Source organism: Petromyzon marinus, chromosome 14 (assembly GCF_048934315.1).
Source record: "Petromyzon marinus isolate PM22_M1 ecotype Great Lakes invasive population chromosome 14, UKy_Petmar_22M1.pri1.0, whole genome shotgun sequence".
Classification (NCBI taxonomy): Eukaryota; Metazoa; Chordata; class Hyperoartia; order Petromyzontiformes; family Petromyzontidae; genus Petromyzon; species Petromyzon marinus.
This window is the reverse complement of record NC_133680.1, coordinates 10,046,503-10,068,576: the sequence shown is the minus strand read 5'-3', so window position 1 is coordinate 10,068,576 and position 22,074 is coordinate 10,046,503. Positions and strand designations below refer to the sequence as shown.

Genomic DNA, 22,074 nt, shown 5'->3' with positions numbered 1-22,074 from the left:
CTGAAACATTTCTGGGCCAGCAGCGCATCCCAGTTCCCACTGGCCATGAAAGCCAGGGATGGCAACACCGATTCTTGGGTATCGAAAGGATTGAGAGGAGCCAGCTTGCTGAAGGTTAATTAATTGAAGGTTAATCAATTGATCAACAGGAATCTAGGGATAGGTGTAATGCGATGTTTCACCCATTCCAAGTTTGAATAAATTATCATAATTCCGGGTTAAGATTTGATAATGAAACGGATTCTCTTTGCTCTTGTGGTGTGTTTAGCCTAAACTGAAACAAATCTACAGAGTCAATACAATAGCATTACAAACATGTGAATATAAAAAACTAGATTTTAGTACTTACGTTAAGTCTGTTTTTTTACAAGTGGTCACCAAAACGCTCCGGATAGAAACAATAGAACACCAATCCAGTGCCCAGCACTCAGCGAACTTAGCCAATGCATATGTTACATTTTCACGAATTCATATACAGACAGTCCCCGGGTTACGGAAGGGTTCGGTTCCTCAGAACGATCCGTAACCCGAATTTTGCGTGTGTCGGAAACTGAACAATTTCCCCCCCAAAATCAAGATGAATTCCATTTACCTGAATCCAAGTGAAGCTCAAGGCTGCCCGCCTTACGCCTCGCTCCACGGTATTCATCCACAACCTCACCGTGCTGTTACGGGTACGTAACTATTTTTTTTAACGTGATTTATAGAAGCATTTCCGTATGGTCGGATTTCCGTAAATCGGGTCTTTCGCAACCCAGGGAGACTGTCTTGACTGGGGGAGGATTCACCAAAAGAGAAAGCTAACAACCAGCAGTTAACAAAAGGGTGTTTCTGAAATGACCCAACATGCACATTGTACTATTATATTTTTTCATGAACCTACCGCACCTCCGATTAGCACGGTTGGCTAAGAACGGTGCGAAATAAGTTTTCTGGTTCCCGTGAAAATCAGACAGCACCTTCGGCGTGAAACGGGATGACGTTCTCAACACCGCCATTTCCCTTGCAAATAACAGGGAACGGAGGACCTGCCACCAGGGTCTGCAGCTCGCTAACCCTTCTGGCTGAGGGAGGCGATGGCCACCAGGAGGACTGTCTTAACAATCAGCAGCCTCTCCGAGAACGTGGTTAACGGTTCAAAGAGGGGGGCTGCATAATACGTCCAGCACCTTGTGCAGATTCCACGGGCCACACCCTGCTTCATTGCCCTTAGTAGCCTAGAAATATATATTTTTAGAGCCTATTGGGCTCCGCTCGACGGCATCGTGGAGCGCCGAAACAACCGAGCCCCTCCTCTTGAGGGCCGCCACTGACAAGACCTGATTGCAAGGCCTCCGCTCGGTAACCCGACCACGACCTGTACACCGCAGTACGCTGAGTCCAATCCTCTGTCTCCTTGTTTGACCTCGTTTTGCTGATGCCAGCAATGCTGCCGCGATTTTTGTGGCGCCGTATTCTCTCCTTTGTCATGGAAACCCAACCCTGGGTTTTGTCGAGTATGGCACCAAGGTGACTGAGCCTCCGTGATGGGACCAGGCTGGACTTTTGAGACGGACTTTTCACGCGCACTCTCTGGATCTGCCCTTAGGTGAGCAACTACCACGATAAAAATTTGTGAAGACGCTTGGGAAAGCCGATAGACCAAGCAGTGAGACCTGGAATTCCCAGTGGTCTCCTAGAACACTGAATCTCAGGAACCTGTGGTCCCACTTCCTTCCACTGATGCCACCACATTTCCTATGCAAATGGCCTTGGAAATTGGCGCCAGAGATTCCATTCATCAACCTCCTGTACCTTGAGGTGCCGATGTAGCCCTCTGAGGTCTAGGATTTTCCTGAAGCCCCTCTGAGTTCTTTGACAACATAACGAATCTTGCAAAAATCCAAGGCCACCACTGGCCCCTGGGGCCATTTATTATGGCTCCTATATCCGGGAGCCTTGACACCTCTTGTTTCCAAAGCTCCCAACAAGGAACGGGTACAGTGGTGGCCAAGAGTCCACCCAGAGATCTGCGTGGTGGGGGCACACAATTCAGACTATCCTTGTCGAATCACTCGGAAGTACCCATTCTCTTTGGTTCTTTCGGTAAAGTCACGTGGGTAGAAAAATAATAGATCGCGACGTTTCGATCGCAACACAAGCAATCGTCATCGGATCGCACCACAAGCAATCGTCATCGGATCGCACCACAAGCAAATCGTCATCAGATGACGATTTGCTTGTGTTGCGATCGAAACGTCGTGATCTATTATTTTTCTACCTACGTGACTTTACCGAAAGAACCGAAGAGTATGGATTCCTGCAAGTCACGAAAGCTTCAAATCAAGAGTACCCATTAGTTTGCAAGACGTCCTCGCCCACGTACTTTCGGACTGCAAAAACCTCACACCCCCCGCGGCCGTCGCAGCAGGGGGAGCACTATGCAGATCGTCCCATGCCCCCCTTTCACTGTCGCAGGAGAGCCCCTGAATGTTTCCACGTTAACACGTAGGCTTTCGCGACCAATATTATTCATAATAAAGGTTTTTGGGTTAGATCGCGTTTATTTATAAATGTGTCGTAACCCTCCACCACCCGACACGGCCAATCAGCAAAAAAAGTGTCACGTTGACAAAAGACAAATAATTCACTACTTCAGCCCACCGGTGTGTTGAAGAGTTAATCCACATTTACAGTTTGAGTACGACGTTTCGCTGGTAAATACATCCAGCATCATCAAGCAATTCGCCAGAATGGCGGATTGCTTGATGATGCACGTTGGTTCCCGTCGGAACCGAGAAGCCCTCATTTGCGCCGTGGACCGTGGCCTTTTTTTCAGCCGCCATCACTCCCCTCTCCATGCCCTTTTCGTCTCGGACTTTAGCGGGGCTAAGCACTGCAACTAACAACCCCCCGCCACGTTGGGATCGCGGCCGAGGCAGTGGAAGCATAACACGTGAAGATGGCTATTTTAAAGCCACGATTCACACTCCGCACGCCTGCAAGTACACTAAGCCATTCTCTACGTGGTCGTTCATTCATTGTTTTACTCAAGCACTGTACCGCCAAATATCAATAAAAGCAGTGTGAAGATATTCTCCCTGACCTTAAACAACGCTATCGTTAGCTTCCCAATGCGTTTACGCAACACGTGCTCGATTTCATCAAATGGATTTAATAAGTACTCGCTGGCTCTGGCCATTATTTGACTAAGTTGATAAACAAGTTCACGTCGTGCTGAGTAGGGAACTTTTTAGCCCTGAGGATGGCCGAGAGGAGGTCACATGGAGGGGAGGTGAGCCCCTATGCCAAAATTTATATATAAAATTAATGTAGATGTAATATTGTATGCATTAGCTAAGTTCCCTGAGTGCTGGGCACGGGAATGGTGTCCTAATGGCTATCTCCGAAGCGTGTCAGTGACAACTGTATGCATATCAATGCATGGCTGCACGTCATTTCATGCACGCATCAGGACTAACAATTCATTTTAATCGATCGTTTTCATCCATTGTAGGTCAAGTTAGTTTATGTATAGCCAGCAAGAGAGCCACAGAGACACAAGTCTCTTTTTCAAGGCAGATTCTGGGATGCAAAAGAAAAACCGAACACAAAATAAATTCCCGAAAATTTAAGGGAAAAAAACAGTCGTAAGAAGTAGTAAAATAGAGCACTAATAAAATATATCTTATTGGACAAAAGCGTGAGTGCTGCAAGGATCAAGTGTCAGATCCCACTTATTTTTAAATCGCAACTCGACACACTCATGTCAGTGCAAATGTATTAATTTAATGTGCTTTAATTATGAATGGAATTCTGATGGCGCACTTAGGCAGCCTCGGACTGGTTAAAATGACAGAAACTGAAATAGGAACGCACAATAAAGAACCTGTCACCTTGAGAAGGATCAACATCACAGTTTTCAGGATTTATCTTTCGTTTGACTTCACACAAAAGGACAAGCTCTACCATTTGCTCTTTTGTTCTTTTTGACAATGCCGTCTAACCCAACTGCAGGATTTATTATTCCCAAATTGCGATTCAGGTAATGGGGTCTTTTTATAAAATCCTATGTCCGATGCATTGCCAACACCTGTTAAAGAATCAACCATGGGGAGTAATTTGTCACATTTTAAAGCATTGCCTATTCAGCATCAATTATCTGACATCTCTGTCATCGAACCATCGTAAGTGTAGCACTTTACACTGCTCTATGATTGCTTTTCACACCGATGACCATTTACAATGCGCCGAATGCTCTGCAGGCTTAAACATGCATGCATGTACTGCAATGCAGGGAATTTCATAAAGGCAAAGCGATGATTATGACAATGAGTACCAATATGTGGGAAGACAACAGCCTTCTACAGAGTTATCCTCAGGAGATACTATTCCCCCCCCCCCCACTGTGAATGTGAAATTTCCACCATTTGCTCAGGGCCACCAGCAGAGGCCTTACCGTGGCTTGCTGGAGCACAAGAGAGATCTTGACTTTGGCTCGTGGCCAGTAAAATGTTCAAGTAAATGTGGCTCCAGCGGTGATGGAACCAAGCTGTGCTGCCAAATGCCAAGCCACAGACGAGAGAAACAAAGAGGGTGCCTTTGTTTGCTCCTGTTTACGACGTCTCACTTTTGTACGTATCCTCTCTCTCCTTACTTGGCTGTCCATCGAAAACGATGGTGACGATTGCTCCTCTTGTGGATGGGGCGGGGGGGGGGTTAGCGCTTTTGGCTCTCGTGCGGCTGCATGTGGCCGTGGAGGCCGATGCGAGAGCCGCACACTGCTGCAGATGAGACACGCGGTGCGTTGGGTGTCGGACGGCGTTTATCCCAGCTGCGCGTTGGTGTCTCTGTGTGCCTCTCTCGCGTCTCCTCTGCGAGATGGTGGCTTCCAGGCGCTGGACCCCACTGGCGCAGGTGGACCGGTAGTGTATCGGTTAGCGCGCTGCGCTACGAACTTAGTGACCCAAGTTCGACTCCCACTCATGGCCAACATCAGTGACAATTATCGGAACTAGTCCTGGGCCTCCCTTGGGCTGATTCAGCCTCAAATGAGTACCTGGTGCGATGCGTAAAAACATAGCCACTGGGGAGACAAAGGTGGTTGGGCGTGGTGTTGGCCACCCACCCCCTTGTGTGCCGTTCTGGCCTTCATAGGACCTTGCTAACAGCACTTGCCTAACAGCATATTAAGGCAATACAGGGGGTCGTTGTCTTTGTAGGCGCCATTAATATAAGTGGCTCACGTCACCGCTGGAAATGCCTACCCGGTAGACTGAAGCGGAAATAAATAAAACAAAAATAGAAATCGATGCGAGAAAGAAATAAAATTAATACCTGACACCGCACCGCCGTGGCATTGACTGCAGCCAATAATCACAAGCGGTTCAACTCCGAGTGAAGTATTGTATCGAGTGGAAAAATCAAGTCTCCCACCGAGAGAGAAAACGACTTTTTTCTTAAAAACAAGCACCATAAGCTACTAAAACCCACACGGCTTTAGTGCGTCCTATAGCACACTATTGATTCAAGTAGCATTGCAATGAGCGCTGCTCGGGGCCTGAGTTAGAGTTACAGGCAATTTGAAGTCAATGCATGAATGTGGCATAAGGTCTTTGTTTAATAGGTGGAGGAGGGCGAGGTGTAGGCCCTCATTATAATTGACAAGTCTATTTAGAGATCCATATCTTCCACTTCCACTGGAAAAGCATTTATAAGTGGATTTTTTTTGCCATAACCCAGGGCTTTGATGATTGTGTAAACATCATGCAGTGTGCGAAAACACCCACCTGAAAGCTTGCAGGACAGCAAGTAGGTTTATGACTATCACACTGTGTGTGTGGGTTTGCTCCAGGCACTCTGGTTTCCTCCAAGCATGCAAAAATACTAATTTAGGATTGCATTATATTTCTAAGTTTTCTAGATTTGATTTCTCAAACTTCTAATTTATCTCCCCCTGCCACAGATCAAGTCCCCCCCTTGTCTCTACATGCCCCCTCCTGCAGATCCCATCCCCCCCTTGTCTCTCATTGACATGCTAATTTCTCTGCCCCCACTCTCTCTCCTCCATGCTGCCGACTTCTCCTGTTACTGTAGCCACCCGCTCCCTCCCCCTCTGGGATCTATATACAGTGAGGGAAAAAAGTATTTGATCCCCTGCTGAGTTTGTACGTTGGCCCACTGACAAAGAAATGATCAGTCTATAATTTTAATGGTAGGTTTATTTGAACAGTGAGAGACAGAATAACAACAAGAAAATACAGAAAAACGCATGTCAAAAATGTTATAAATTGATTTGCATTTTAATGAGGGAAATAAGTATTTGACCCCCTCTCAATCAGAAAGATTTCTGGCTCCCAGGTGTCTTTTATACAGGTAACGAGATGAGATTAGGAGCACACTCTTAAAGGGAGTGCTCCTAATCTCAGCTTGTTACCTGTATAAAAGACACCTGTCCACAGAAGCTATCAATCAATCAAATTCCAACCTCTCCACCATGGCCAAGACCAAAGCGCTCTGCAAGGATGTCAGGGACGCGATTGTAGACCTACACAAGGCTGGAATGGGCTACAATACCATTTCCAAGCAGCTTGGTGAGAAGGTGACAACAGTTGGTGCGATTATTCGCAAATGGAAGAACACAAAAGAACTGTCAGTCTCTCTCGGCCTGGGGGTCCATGCAAGATCTCACCTCGTGGAGTTGCAATGATCATGAGAACGGTGAGGAATCAGCCCAGAACTACACGGGAGGATCTTGTCAATGATCTCAAGGCAGTTGGGACCATAGTCACCAAGAAAACAATTGGTAACACACTACGCCGTGAAGGACTGAAATCCTGCAGCACCCGCAAGGTCCCCCGGCTCAAGAAAGCACATATACATGCCCGTCTGAAGTTTGCCAATGAACATCTGAATGATTCAAAGGACAACTGGGTGAAAGTGTTGTGGTCAGATGAGACCAAAATGGAGCTCTTTGGCATCAACTCAACTCGCCGTGTTTGGAGGAGGAATTCTGCCTATGACCCCAAGAACACCATCCCCACCGTCAAACATGGAGGTGGAAACATTATGCTTTGGGGGTGTTTTTCTGCTAAGGGGACAGGACAACTTCACCGCATCAAAGGGACGATGGACGGGGACATGTACCGTCAAATCTTGGGTGAGAACCTCCTTCCCTCAGCCAGGGCATTGAAAATGGGTCGTGGATGGGTATTCCAGCATGACAATGACCCAAAACACACGGCCAAGGCAACAAAGGAGTGGCTCAAGAAGAGGCACATTAAGGTCCTGGAGTGGCCTAATAGTCTCCAGACCTTAATCTCATCGAAAATCTGTGGAGGGAGCTGAAGGTTCGAGTTGCCAAACGTCAGCCTCAAAACCTTAATGACTTGGAGAAGATCTGCAAAGAGGAGTGGGACAAAATCCCTCCTGAGATGTGTGCAAACCTGGTGGCCAACTACAAGAAACGCCTGACCTCTGTGATTGCCAACAAGGGTTTTGCCACCAAGTACTAAGTCATGTTTTGCAGAGGGGTCAAATGCTTATTTCCCTCATTAAAATGCAAATCAATTTATAACATTTTTGACATGCGTTTTTCTGGATTTTTTTGTTGTTATTCTGTCTCTCACTGTTCAAATAAACCTACCATTAAAATTATAGACTGATAATTCCCTTGTCAGTGGGCAAACGTACAAAATCAGCAGGGGATCAAATACTTTTTTCCCTCACTGTAATACCTCGTCACAGAGGCGTTGTTTCTCTGTGTGTCTCTTTGTGTGTCTCTCTATGTGTCTGTCCTCTATGTGTCTCTCTCTCTGTGTATGTCTCTCTCTCCGTGTCTGTGTTTGTCTCTCGTTCTGTGTATGTGTCTCTTTCCGAGCTTGCATTTACATACAGTTCTCACCTGATGATGGTTGCTTGTGTTGCAATCAAAACGTCATATTCTATTATTTATTCTATTTTCTTTCTACCTGACTTTACCGAAAGAACCAAAGAGTAATTCCTTCAGTCACGAAAGCTTCAAATCAAGACGAATTTAGGAATTGAATAACATCCCATGCATGAATCACCTGAAATGTAATAATTATGACACTAAGCCTAATTTGAGGCTTTTCTTTCTAAGTGTAATACTAACAACAACATAATTCATGATTAACTGTCTACATTAATATTTACATTGTTGTATTATTTATTAACACAACACGTGCCGGCTACTTTCAGCAGCGACGCTGAAAACATTCTGGCCAGAAAAGTATTACAGGGTGAAATTTGCGTTTGGCAAACATGTCAATAAAGTCCGCCTGCCACTTGGCATTTCCCCAACCCAAGCAGGCCATTCCCAATGATGATATTGAGATTCAGTCAAAGAAAATCAATGTAATAAGCTGAACAAGCACATCTATGACCGGACAGGGGAGAGCCATTTGACTGTCAACCAGCAATATGACTGCTATCTTGGGTCTCTGGCAGGTTGGAGCAGTTAGTAATGACGTTTCCTAATGAAAACAGTTCAAATGGTAATATATATATCAGAGCACTGTGTGAATTCCCAAGCATGACATTTTTTACCATTAACATCCAATGTATTTTTTAAGAAATGTGTTATTTCGTTTTTCTTTTTGGGTTTCATCAATAATTACATCTCAAAAGGAGTAAGGCAATGACCAGGTGGTTAGAGCACTGTGCTACGCACAAAACGTCCCAAGTTCAATTCGACAGCCATGGCTAACATCCATGGCAAGTGATGTCTGAACTGGTCTCGAGTCCTCTCTTTAGCAGCATCAAACAATGGTATCTGGAGGCTTTTCATCCTGCAGTAGTTTGACAAAAGTACTGTTAAAACATGAAATGAAAATCTCTCTCTCAACTGTGCTACAATGGGAATCGTGTTGTAATGTTAGGATAAAAAAAACAACCATGCATATGCATGGTTTCTGAAGGACTTTGCGACGTGAGGGAAAGCATTTAATTCACGATGTTGCCTTTCGAGTAGCAAAACGACATGACATCACGGTGCACGTGATGTGTGATGACGTCATGTGGAGGCAAGCATGCACGTGGCATGTGATGTAATCACCATGGCCGAAAAGGCTTAAACATTTCAGTGAACTTTTAGCTCTAAGTTTTTGGCCAACTCTTAAATCAATTTGACTGGTGTTTTATCAAGTAAATCCCTAATAGCATCATAACTTTTCACTAAAATTGTATTCACATTGGGTCATCGTCATGCGAGTTTTATGACCCCATGCGACAGACAGACAATTACAGATGGACAGACAAACAGGAGAACAGAGCTCTGCATTACTGATCTCAACCCGACAAAGAATTGCAATGAACTTCGTTATCTTCTGTAACATTCTGATCATCACATTGATAGGATAGGGCACTAGAATATGACACTCTGTAAATTCGTTTATTTTGCACGAGAACAGCCTGTAAAAGTAGATATAACTTCTGAGAACCATACAAAAAAATGTTTTTTTATCCAAACACCAGAGGTGGCAGTTCCCCACACATCCTGCGATGGGGAAATATTCCCCAATCGGTAGTCACCAATATCGATCGAGTTCTCAGAACTATAATTTCACCAAATTAAGTAAGTTTAAAGTGATCGCTACATTTGTAGCCATCGGGTGACCAGGCTGATATCAACTCCAGTCTAAATAAAGATTCCGATTCTGAACGACTCGCGACACAAGGTGGCTGAACTAGAATGTAACCCAGAAACGTTCAAGCAGGGGTACTCATTTGCAGTAAGACCCCGGTTTACGTCAGGGATGCATTCCTGAATGTTGCGAAAATATTGAAACGACGACGTTAATCAAAGCAAACAAAGTCTGCACGCCACGAGAGCTAAACAAAGACAACGGAGGGTACGGGGACGCTACGTGTTTATGCGCGCATATTCATCCTAGAAGTACCCACAACTGGTGTGTAGCAGTAAAAATTTACACAAATTATACATGGTACAATAAGACACAGTACACTATTACGAAAAAAATCACCAACATACTGTGTACATAAATAATATATTGTATTGTAAATTATTGACTTAAAGCTTTTTCGTGACTACAGGAATTCATATTCTTGGGTCTTTCGGTAAAGTCACGTGGATAGGTTCAAAGAAAATTGTTACTTTTGTTATTTTCTCTGAACCTCTCTACGTGACTTTACCGAAAGACCCAAGAATATTGATTGTATTGTACTCTCCAGTCCAGTACATTTCTTGATGCGTGACGAAAAATAGTTCGTGTACAGGGCAGTTAGATGGAGGCGAAGGCTGAGAGGTGACAGATATGAGGAAGGACAGACGACGCTGTCAGCGACGCGAGAGGAGGGTTGATGAAACGCGAATCAGGTACAGACGTAAAATCGGGGTATTGCTTTACACAATCACCCTAAATTTGATAAAAGATAAATGTGTAACATGGTATCATATATGTCAGTAAAAGCACATTGCCTTTAGCACAAAAGAAACTGGCATGGGAGGAGACAGTGAGAGAGTAATCGAGGGCTGAACGATTAATCGATTTCAAATAGAAATAGCAATTTGAACCAATGCGATTAGCAAATCGCAAAGGCTGTGATTTTTTGCGATTTGAAAAGTCCTTTTACTTTCATATTGGAATTGTTTCATTATTTGTATTATTATAACTGTATTTATTTAACTTAACAATCGTTCTATGTTTGACTGTTCTATTTCAATTAAAACATTTTAATAAATACATGTTGGAAGCAATTCATATATTTTAAGTTCTCATCCTTGCATTAGAATATATAGAGCAGTTCATATTTTGATGGTGTCACGTGGTCATGCTCCATCACATGTTTTAAACCTATTACACAGTGAATATTAAACTGAAGCTTAACCAAAAATGTAATCGCAAATCAAATCGCAATTGCAATATCTGTCAGAAATATCGCAATGAGATATTTTCCCCAAATCGTTCAGCCCTAGAATAAACAGGATAAACTTTGATAAAGATGGGACTATCGTAAAACCCTCCTTAATTTGTTTGCACTCATATTTTGAAATGTTACACTTCTGGCGCTGATATTGGTGGCAATTCTGTCAGCCCGCATTGTGGGGTTTTCCCATGACAGAGATTGTAAAGCCAATATTTTTCACTTTAGCCTGAATTCGTTGTTAGAAAAACGCATGCATTATATATGTGTGCGCACAGTTTATACCAAGATGTGGTAACGGAAAGATTATACCATCGACCCTAAACACACGGTGACATTTTAAAATGCCTACTTTAATAAAATGATGGGCGGCGCAGTGTGACACCACTCTCCTGACAGCTGTGCTCCAGTGGGAATTATCTCCCAGAGAAACAGGCATTGCAGGGTGCAGAGGAAAAAAGTATATATGAAAAAGGAAACCAATTAAGTGTGCAATTGTGGCTCTTGCTACCTGCCCGCTGGCTTAGTGGGGTTTAAAATGGTCTGCCCTCCTGGGCTGCCTGTTGGTGACAATTATCCATCGCCACTGCACTGAAAAGGAGTCCAAGTTCACGACTTTTAGAAAAGGACAAGGGGGAGATGGCGAATCGGTCCCAGTGGTCCAAAACTAAATGCAGCCGTCTTGTTATTAGAGGCGTGGGAGCTGACATTCCAAGATCCTTCCCCCTCTCCCCCAGCTTGCTCTGTCACTATGAAAATAGGTTGATAAGGAGAGAAAAAAAATATTGGTGGAGCAATTGGTGTGTGGTGTGCTATCGGATTTGGAGATTATGGAGTAAAGCAAAATATCTTCCTGGCTATCAGCAAAAACTTCTACCGATCGATTACAAAAGCTGTGTACAAGCGCGGAGTAATATGAATCTCACCATCACTGTCATTAACTTTGCCTTATACTATCCAGCCGAAAGTTAAAAGGCAGTGTTATTGCTGATGGTGGTGAGGAATTGACAATCATCAGTGTACCAATTCCCATACATGAACCGATTAGCACCTCCGATTAGCACGGTTGGCTATGCACGGTGTGAAAGAAGTTCAACATACGTACATGAACCAAAAGCGAAAGCCCAGTGTTACATGGCTCCTCATAAGGGCTGACAAGCCATACCCAACCATGAACAATCAAGGAGGATGCAGTATTGTGTACGAGTAGGGACAGCACACACACGTATGGCCCCTGAAATTTACAACAACAATTAAAATGGTAAGACAAATACTATTAATGCTGCTTGAGCAATTCGAGGAATACACATGTTTGCTTTTTACTATTTTCTCTTAAACTTTTTTTCGGCTCTTTTTTTCTGAATTAGTTCTGGTTCTGGTTTTTCATCAGCATCATGGCATGAGCAGAATAAGGTTCATTGTTTTGTTAGAATGCACTGTGGCAGACGAGGGGGTGGGTGGCCAGCACCACGCCCGGTCGCCTATGTCTCCCAGCGCTGATGTTTACACAACACACCAAGTGCTCATTTAAGGCTGAGTCGACCTAGGGGTGGCCGATGACTAGTTCAGATATTTGTCACTGGCGTTGACAACGAGTGAGAATCGAATGGAGTCCGTGAGTTTGAAATTGGGTTGTGAGTATACCTAGCAGCCGGCATCCTATTCCCGTGGAATTTTAGTCATGAATGAATGCACTCGCTTGAGAAACGTGCCCCCATTGATTCAACTGCCACAGCTGGAGATGCAATGAGACAGACAACCTTTGCATTACAAGTCCAGCACGCTGCTCACCATGACACCACGGGAATTGCTTGACAATTTAGTACCAACGAAGCCGTGCGACTGCCAGTGTACACCACCCCGTGCAGGAGGATGTCCCCGGGAAGGTGATGGCCACATCATTTATGAAATTGCATCAATAGGCTTTTCTTAATCCACACAGAGGTGGAGTAAACACGGTGCATATGCCCTGCAAAACAAAAGAGGCTCCTGCGATGAATTAACTAAAGGAGTTTAATTATCACAGCTGTAACCAGCCAATTTAAGCGGGAACTAAAGTAAACATGGTGTGAGCGGCTTCGACTATCCATTGGCTATAGTTGATGGAAAAAATACGAAGACACAAAAAACAGCCCTTTCTTTTTTATCCAGGAAAATGTCATATTCAGCGACAGGGAAAGTGTTTGCTGGATATGACAACTCTTTTTTTCAAGTGGGTCCTTCATCCAAAGGTTTGTCCCATTTTTTATATTTACACGCAAAAGGAAATCGAAGTATGAAGGGAAAACCCCACACATTACAGGTCTGTGCCACCGCAACTGGATGTAGCGTTGCAAAAAATTACATTTTACGTTTTACCTGCCGACACGTTCGGAATTATGCAGCTGCCTGGCGGTCAAAACGTTTGAGAAGCCGAATAGCCTAAAACGTTAATTGTTCGACTATCCTAAACATAAGCGACCAGGCATTGCATGGAGCAAAAATATAATCCTTAGAAGCAGCTTTGCATTCTAACAAAACAACGTTGCATTTGTTCAAATGTTTTACCTGACAAAATGTAACAAAAATCTGACAGTATACCTCGACGCAAAACAAATATTTTTATCAGTCCTAAAGATCGGATAAACAGAGCGCGAGGGTAGGAAATAGATCTTCAAAAAGGACAATGGGACAAAACGTAGTTGGCCTGGCTTACCACCACAGCTGCCTGCTGATTTACCTTTTTTTCTGCTCAGAACACTTTATGCAGCAGCAATAACGCAACTTATTAAAAGTAAACTACCCTCGTCAAATGCTTTGGGATTTATTAAATATTGCGCATGCGCAGTCAGGGTGGTAGCATTAACATATCGCATGCGTTTAATACGTCCGCAGCCGAGTGGATGTGGACGCTTCACAAATCTACGTGATCCAGCAACCTTTGCTCCCACTGCACTGCATTAAAAGGCATGCAATACCCGCGACCAATGTCATCAAAAGATAAGCCGGCGAAAACAAACAAACAAACAAACAAAAAAAACAGCCGCCGACGCCCCGGTGAGCCGATAGCCGCGTAATTTATATTAGAGCAATGTTTGCATTTCTGCGTGAGCGGGCGGGCACATCCCCCGTCTGTGGTGTAAGCGGGGACGAACGTCAGCAGACGCCCCTGCGGGAGGGAATGGAACGAGAGTGGGGCACGGGGGTTGGTAGCAGGAGGGCGAGCGTCCCACTCTCACTGCCGCGCGGCGCGGCCCACAGCAGTCGAAGGCGCCCGCGCCATCGCAATGCAGACGGTCGACCCGACCGCTCGCACGCCAAGCCAGTGACAGCCCAATTCATCAGCCTTGCCAGCAAGCTGGCAGCGCTCGGCAGGCAACAGGCAAAGCTCCATGCCAAAAGGAACACGGAGCGGAACTCGCGGACGCGTCCCGTCTCAAACCGGAGCGATGCCTCCGGAGGCTGGCCACCGTTGATGCGTGGAACTCATCTCTCGCCGAGGATGCTCGGCAGACATGCGGCTGCCACCATGCTCCAGTGCTCACGATTATTATTAAAGCCCTCACCACCGCGTAATGTGCCGCCCTATTTAGTTTCTCCCGCAGAGAGATATCATTGCTGTCAGTGCTGTGTGTGTGTGTATATATAAAACTCAATTTCAATGGGCTCTAACTGCAGGACCCAGTGCTATAGATGTGGCACAAGCCAGCGAATAATTTAATGGTTGTAGGTCTGCAATTTATATATCTCGAAACCCAACTATGCAGTACAGTGGTAGAGCACCCGACTCATTACTGGAAGGTTGCGAGTTCAAATTTCAGTCAGGGGTCAGCTCAGCCCATCAACGCTATCAGGTTGATAAAACATGTACAAATTTGTTGACAGCCGGTAGTTACTGTCCTACGGAGGGATATTGGAGTATGGAATTTTCACCACTGTCACTGGGCCACCATGGACGTATGAGTGTGTTTATAATTTCCCTGCGTATGGTGCAAAAATAAGTTAAACATACATACAGAATAACGATTCACAAATTATTCTCATCCAGTTAGAAAACAAGAAGCCTGTCCCCCACCATAGGAATGAGAAAGTCACACAACTGACAGCAATAGAGAAAAGCACTGCCCAATATCTATTTGGGCAAACGAATTGCAGACTTCCTTGTATAACTTTGACACTTAACATGCAATTTGCACAACTTACAGTCGTGCATTTCCGGCAAGTTCTGGAATCCTCAAGTTGTGTTGGTCGTCGTGCAAAATGCTCAATCCATTATGGGGTCAACACGCTAAAATACGACCCTCCCTAGGTAATCCATGCTCACCGTTACCATGTGAGAACTAAACTGAATCCCTGAATTTGGGCAAGAGCTCGGGTTAAGTGCTTAAAACGAGGCCTCGGGCTCAACTGGAGTTGTGCCAATACTGTCGCTGTGAAATATGAGGTGCCGATCGTGGTGAAGAATTACCATGGGTAAGTAATGTGTTTCAAATGTTGTGAACATGAAAAAAAACCCGACGTTTTGAAGCCCACGCTACATTTAAAAAAACACAAATAAAATTAAGCTGCCATGTAATACACACAATGGCTGATGGGATTCTCAAGACGTGAATGACCGAACAAAAAGTTTTGTGAAGACAACCCTGGGTTTGTAAATCGATGGAACTAATGTAATAAAGCTGCAAGGGGATCATTACAGAGATATTATAGTGATCTGGCGTTTGGCATCATGTCAGGAAAAAAGGGCCCTGGAAGATGACAATAAAAAACTATTACTAAATCAGTAAACTTAAATAAGCCTATTCTTGGTTCTTTCGGTAAAGTCACGTAGAAGGGAAACAATAAAATAATATTATTATTACTCTTTGGTTTTTTCGGTAAAGTCACGTAGAAATAACAAATAATAAAATTACATAATAGCATGCGACGTTTTGATTGCAACGCAAGCAATCATCAGGCACAGAAGAGCTAAATTTAAGAGAGAGAGGAAACACAGAACCGCAGACATATATATATAGACACCTAAGTAGAGGGAGATAACACAGAGATACAAAGAGAGACACACGTATGGTACACAGAGAGACAGGGTCTCTGTGCCGTGGCCTTAGCATGTAGGGGGAGACAAAGGGAGATGGAGAAGCACACTAAATCGAACAAGATTTAGTAAAATTTGGAAAGAATATAATGCAACACAGAGGGTCGGTCAAAACACAATTAACGCATGGTCTGGTTGATTACGTTATTTCAAAGATTGCTAAATTATAAGTTAAGTGTGAAATTTAAAAGAGAGATAAGACACATATACGGAGACAAAAAGACAGACATACAAGTAGAGAGAGAAGAAGCAGAGACACAGAGAGGAATATAAAACAATACAGCGTAGATAGCCGGCCAATACAACAGTCAACACTCTACCTGGCTGATTACGTTCCTCTAAGGATTGCTAAATTTAAGAGAGTGATAAAATACAGATCGCAGACACATATAGACACCTAAGCAGAGAGAGTTAGCACAGAGACATACAGATAGAGACACACATATGGGACACAGTGAAACAGTCTCTCTGTGCCGAAGCCTTAAATAGAGGGAGAGGGGAGGGGGCGGGGACTGAGAGATAAAGGGATACAAATTAGCATGTACAAAGGGACTGACTCAGGTACTGCGGAGAAAGGGACCGCGGGGTAGCGTGGGGAGAGGTACAAATTAGCATGTACGAAGGGAACGTGGGGTAGCGCGGGGGGGGGATACAGATTAGCATGTACACAGGGACTGCGGAGAGAGACAAGACACATACACGGAGACACAAAGGCAGACATACAAGTAGAGACAACACAGAGACACAAGCTTAAGTTAAGTGGGACATTTGAGAGAGAGACAAGACACATACACGGAGACACAAAGGCAGACACACAAGTAGAGACAACACAGAGACACAAGCTTAAGTTAAGTGTGACATTTGAGAGAGAGACAAGACACATACACGGAGACACAAAGGCAGACACACAAGTAGAGACAACACAGAGACACAAGCTTAAGTTAAGTGTGACATTTGAGAGAGAGACAAGACACATACACAAAGGCAGACACACAAGCAGAGACAACACAAAGACACAAACTTAATACCTCCCCGTAGAGGTGGTTCAAACTTTATTTGGCGCTTTCGTTACTACAGGAATTACTTTTTTTTTCGGTAAAGTCACGTAGAAATAAGAAATAATAAAATTACCAGACCATGCGTTAATTGTGTTTTGACCAACCCTCTGTGTTGCATTATATTCTTTCCAAATTTTACTAAATCTTGTTGGATTTACTGTGCTTCTCCATCTCTCTTTGTCTCCCCCTACATGCTAAGGCCACGGCACAGAGACCCTGTCTCTCTGTGTCCCATACGTGTGTCTCTCTTTGTGTCTCTATGTTTTCTCCCTCTACTTAGGTGTCTGTATATATGTCTGCGGTTCTGTGTTTCCTCTCTCTCTCTTAAATTTAGCTCTTCTGTGCCTGATCATGATTGCTTGCGTTGCAGTCGAAACGTCGTATGCTATTATGTAATTTTATTATTATTTCTTATTTCTACGTGACTTTACCGAAAAAAACAAAGAGTAATTCCTGCAGTCACGAAAGCGCCAAATCAAATATTATTATTTTGTAAGCAACAAATAATATTATTATTATTTTATTGTTTCCCTTCTATGTGACTTTACCAAAAGAACCAAGAATATGAATCCCTGCAGTCACGAAAGCTGTAAATCAAAATTTAAATAGGCCTCTTTCTCCTTCAGGTTTAGTGGTGGTTCAGTACATGTCAATAATTCAATATACAGGAAAAGCTCTGTTATCTGGCATCCATGGGGAATTGGGGGCGCCAGTTCATCAAATATGCCAGTTATCTGAGAGTTATACTTATGTTTCTGTAAGCAACAAATTCTATGACAAGCACACGGCAAGATGCCGGATGGCTGTCGGAATTTTTTCCGGATAAGTGAAGGAAGATTTGTATTGTAGTGTCATGACAGATGCCGGTTCATGGAACATTGTGGATGCTGAAGTGCCGGATAAGACGGCTTTTCCAGGATTTATAAATGTTATCTCTCGAAAGCTGGGCTAAACCGAAATTTGTAAAAAAAAAAAAGCTGAGTTAATATAACTTTCTTTAACAGTCCATGGTGACTAGGCAGAGAGCATTAGCTCGCTACAAATGAGAACCTGGTTTAATCATGGGTGGCTGAAACGCACACTTAAACCCCGCATTGCAGTAGTGCTAGCTCAGTGCTCTGACAAGCCCTTATAATGCCCCTGAGCTACAAAAGAGATCTCTGCTTGGTACATTAGCTGGTACTCTGACATAGACATCATAAGCCCCCTGAGCCATTCAGTCACGTCTCAGCCAGCCAGCCAGCCACCATCTGTATGTTCATGTGTGCACGCACGTTCGTGCTCGACAATGCATTCCCAGTGAGTTTCCCACCACACACCATGGACTCTGCACAACAGCACTTTGGGTCGCCGGGTAGTGCAGTGGTAGTACCACTTCTGCCTCACAACAGGGCCTGGGTTCAATTCCGGACTCGGTTGCCTCTCTGTGTGGGGGTTTGTATGTCCTCCCCCTGTTCTGAGTGGGTTTACTCCGGGTTTTCCAGGTTCCTCCCATAACTGAAATCGTACAATGTAACCGGTATTGGCCAAGCATCCCAATGCTGATAAATCACCTGCAAATTACTCGATTGGGATGACACCCGGCAGCGGCGGCAGCAGCATCGCCCATTTGTGCGAAAAAAACTTGACAGGACCCTCCTCAAAAAAGTCTCTTGAGCCTCAGCGCAGGCTTTCCCGGGTCGAACAAGCATCGCAGCGATAAATAGGCGGGCACTTGGGAAGTCGCGACGCAGCTTCGGTGATGGACGACGGCGACAGGCGCCACGGAATGACGAGCGGCTCCGCCATGCCGCGTTCGCCGTGCGGCAACGCCGCTCAGGACACTTTAACGATGGTGCACGCTGCGCAACCCCGGGCGCCCAGCACCGCCGCAGCCAATAAAGCGCTCGCCCGCTGGTCCTACCATAATGGGAGGGAAGAACTTGAAACGAGCGAGTAAACAGATAAAGAAATAATCCTGGAAGCGAACGAGCTCGTACGTACGTACGTTGAGCCTCTTTCATACCGTACATAGCCAACCGTGCTAATCTGAGGCGTTTTTATTTTCGTCAACGAATTGCACCTCCCCATTCGCGCGCACTGCACAGTCAGAGCAATGAAGACACAAAGTCTCCCCCTGACCAAACGAGCACTTAGTGTTCGTCACTGTTGTTGGTCCCAAGTCAGAAATGGAAATTGCACGTAACTATGGGAGTAAGTTTCTCCATAGAAACCACCACTGTTGGCGTTCCGCCAAGCTGTGCAGCCTCACAAAGTAGTGCTTAGTCGATGTAAATTGGTGGGATGATGATGATAATGATGACGGTGGGCTAAGTCATTCCTGTGCTGGGAAATGAATTCGTTTTTTTCATAACTGCGAGCCCTGCTGATCTACCAACTCAATAAATCAAGAAGCACACGAGAGCCCACGTCTCTTTTTTTCATGGTTAAACAATGTATTTGGTGATGCTCCATTGGCAGCGGTGCATTACCGCAGTTAACAAACACAAACTCAACACGGTCGTCAACAATACTGCGTTACAGGAAAAGTATATATTAAATCGATGTTTCAGGAAAAAGCCCTTCTTCATAGCACATCAACAGATAGGCCAGAGAGACAGAGTTCATAAGGGTTGGAGACTGCACTTAACACCATGGAACCTGATGAGTTAAACTTTAGAAAATTGTTTTCTGATTTACCAGTTTTCTTTCTTATGGGCATATGAACAGTCACCTAGTCGTAGCTATTGAGTACCAGATAAACCCTTCAATAACACAAAATATTACCAAATAAATTAGATTTATATTAAAAGTCAAGTTCTTAAATGTTGCTGGCACAATGCAAACCACCCCTCAAAGCCGCCTGAAAGTTCATTCCTGGGCCCAATCGGCATTCTAAAAGTAACATTTTATTCATTTTAGTTGAATAGTTGGCCTCGCCATTTTGTTTCCTGGTCTTCTCTGTCTTGGAGGTGCGTGGCAGTTAAATTCCGTTCATCGTTGCTGGCAGGAGGGTGTGCGTGGAGTGAGTCGCTGGCTGCCTATGGAATCCGGGCTCAACCTCAGTGCTTAAACCTGGGGTGTCCTGGCGGCAGCCACAAACACGCTCCGCTGTTGGCTGATGAACCAACAACAAAGCTGAAGAACCAAAGGACGTTGGATGGCAGTGACACAAAACAAAAAAACCGACAACAGAACTCAAGGATTCACACAGCGACCGACAAGGCGGCCTTACTGAACCTTGACGCCTGGGAGGCCAGGACGTCTCAGTGGTAATATATTTCGAATGTGAGCGTAGAATTCTAAACAACCACTTTGCAATATTCTAAAAGTGACACCCCAGAATTACTGGATCAGAATACCACCATCAACTTGGTTGAGTGAACCCTGCAATCTCTATGCAGGGAAGTAATCTAAGACAGCTAAACCTCCCAATATACATTAAATCATTCAAGCTGCCATTTAAGCTCAATGGGCAGTGGTGGAGTATGCCTATGATCCAGCAGTGTGGAGGCGATGGTTGGCAGATCACATAGATGCTGTAAAACTCCCTTCCAATACAGCCATACGCTGGATTGCCAAAAGTCGGTACAACAAAATGTGGATTAATTTCCATAGATTCCCATCTGTATGGGATGGTGTTTTCCCCTCACATGAGCAGGTTTATCCGGGTGCTCCCGCTTCTCCCATATGTATGAACACTGATTGATTGGCTGAAAACAGCTTAAAATATAAAGCGCCGCAGAGCATGAGAATTGTTGGTGCCGGTTCACCTCGTGGCTGCCTTTCCCGCTTGTCTGTGGTTCGTCATGCCTGTGCAAGTTACAAGTTGAAATTATAATTACAGGCGACTGAACAAAACGTTGCTCGGATCTCCTTAAAATCTGCAACCTCTCGATCGAAGAAATATACTATCCTTGGCGCACCCTGTGCGTACGGACGCATATGCTTGCCGAACCGCAAAGGTTTACGTTAAAGTAATCTACTTAAGATTTAACTCCGAACACACCTTCTGAATAAAATGAGGGGGAAGTCCTCAGATTTCGAGATTCTAGAAACTATGATCCAGAAGGTTCTGGAGAATCTCCTATACCACCTTTTGAGAGGGAAACCACAAGATTTGCCCTGACCATCAGGTCATCTCTATAGTGCAGCAGTCGGCAAACCAAAATAACAAGAGCAACAATATTTTCGAATTTGGTAAAAAAAATCAATATTTCAAGAGCAGCAATGCAACGTGAATACGATACGGTGGTCCTTAGCAAATAACTGCCACGAAGCGGCCCTTGAAGAGCCGCCGCCTGCGGCTTTGGAGCCGCAGGCTGCCGACCCCTGCTACAGGGGTCAAATTGTGAAAACCTTTTTTGACACTACCACAACCAATACTTGCATGAAGCCTCGAAGCACAACCACAGACCGGAAGTGTTTTACCCCTATCGCAAAGCACAGAAGAGATCTGATGCTCCTGGTTGACCCCAACATGCAAGTAAATGTCTTTTATATCCATAGAAGCCAACCAATCCTCACTTCTGAGCAGCGGACATTTATGTAATTCCATTTTTTACGTGCGACGCACCAAGCATTTGTCTAACCACAACTAACAAAGCAATTGATGAGAGCTAATGAGCTGAATTTGGATGGTCCCGGTGCCAACAGGAACAATACACTGATCTTCGGTGAAGAGCAAAGCAGATTTACGGGCCACAACAGCCAAAAATATAAGACGCTGAGGTTAGTGGGGTAATGTAGGCATTAAGTGACCCGGGATAGTCTGCGGTTAAAGCCCTCTAGCTAGGGGGGGGGTTATATTTGTTTGTTTTACTACATTTCTGGTGGTGCCTGGTTCGTAAATAAAGAGTGGTGTGTGCCGATTGCTACCAGCCGCTGAAGAGGATGTTGCATAACATTCCACGAGCGTGAAAAAGGTTGCACATCTTTATCGTCAGTCTTGGGATCGTCAACAAGTCTCCTGCGTGTGGCTCCTGAATAATACATTTAACCATGATAACTTCAGCTTGTAACGTGCACCGTGTTCGCTCACATCTCGTGCAGAGAACAACTCAGAGGTGCGAGGAACCA

At 44.6% G+C, this 22,074-nt stretch overlaps 1 protein-coding gene across 3 annotated transcripts in view; it reads right to left on the bottom strand.

The window, feature by feature from the left end:
- The window catches only part of IMMP2L (inner mitochondrial membrane peptidase subunit 2), a 258,807-nt gene that overhangs the window by 3,228 nt on the left and 233,505 nt on the right, over nt 1-22,074 (bottom strand). The gene's annotated exons all lie outside the window — the stretch shown is intronic.